Genomic DNA, 1,211 nt, shown 5'->3' on the forward strand with positions numbered 1-1,211 from the left:
CCATTCAATAAATATTTATTTAAATAAATATTTAATTCATAATGAAATATGAATATCAATATATTTACAGTAAAAACAGAAGAATAAATCATTCCCTCCCCAAAGCATAATTACTTATATTTTAGTGCTTTATTATTGTCTTGCCACTATTTTTCCACTGGCAATTATAAATGAGTGAGATTACTGGACTCAGCATATGCTCACCTTGGTAAACAACATCAAAGTTTGTGAGACCCTGGACTAGATAATCAGATATTTATTGGGATCTATTGAGGTAGCACTTTATCATTCTCTTGAACATTGAGGCATAATCCCTCAACAGTAGTATTTCCAAGTTATACTTTGTGTGATGTTGGGCCAATGAGTATTGATCTTTGCATGGATTATTTTATTTAGGGCACCATGTCACTACAGCAATAGAAATAAAACATCCCCCAAAGCCTAATAGATTCTTTCAAAATTTGTGATCCTGATGAACAAATTTTGTGATTTCTGCCTAATTATGAACGTGGGGTAGAGATCTGTAGAAGCCATATTTTTAATTTTAACATTTGGAGCTCATTGTCTGGAATCACATGATCATTTATCACATGTAATTTCCAGTAGGTGCATTTTGCAAGGACAGGAAGAAGTGGCAAGAAAATATAAAGAGACTTAGTTCTAACAGCACCTACATAACTAAATTTCTGTGTAACTGAGAAGAAATTTCTTTAACCTTGTAGAACTGAAATTTCTGCATCTATAAAAAGAGAATCATGATGCCACCTGTTAATAGTATTAAGGAAAGCACATAAAATAATATGAGTAACACATCTTGCAAGAAAATAGGTCTTTTATCAAGCTTGGTGTCAAAACAGCTATAACTAGAGATATAGAGATGGAGAGGGTAGTGGGTGTGGGCTGTGGAGAAATAAAAGTTTAATTTCCAACATTATGTCCTTAGAAGAGAATGTAGATTAGATTTGGGTGTATTTGACTGGAAAACTAGAGTCCGAGTTGTCTATAAATAGTTCACATGCAGGACATGGATGCTGTTTAAAGTTCTTTCTGAATGATGTTGTGTGATTTGAATCTGAAAACGCTATAAAGCATAGAAAGACTTGAGCTTTGGCAAGACTCCTTTTAGGGGGACAGAATCGATGTTAAAAACAAAGAACGCTGGCTGAGTATGCTGCTTTTACTTCTGATCTTTTTGGCCACCTCACTTATAT

The sequence above is a fragment of the Galeopterus variegatus genome, unplaced genomic scaffold (assembly GCF_000696425.1).
Source record: "Galeopterus variegatus unplaced genomic scaffold, G_variegatus-3.0.2 Scaffold5123, whole genome shotgun sequence".
Taxonomy (NCBI): Eukaryota; Metazoa; Chordata; class Mammalia; order Dermoptera; family Cynocephalidae; genus Galeopterus; species Galeopterus variegatus.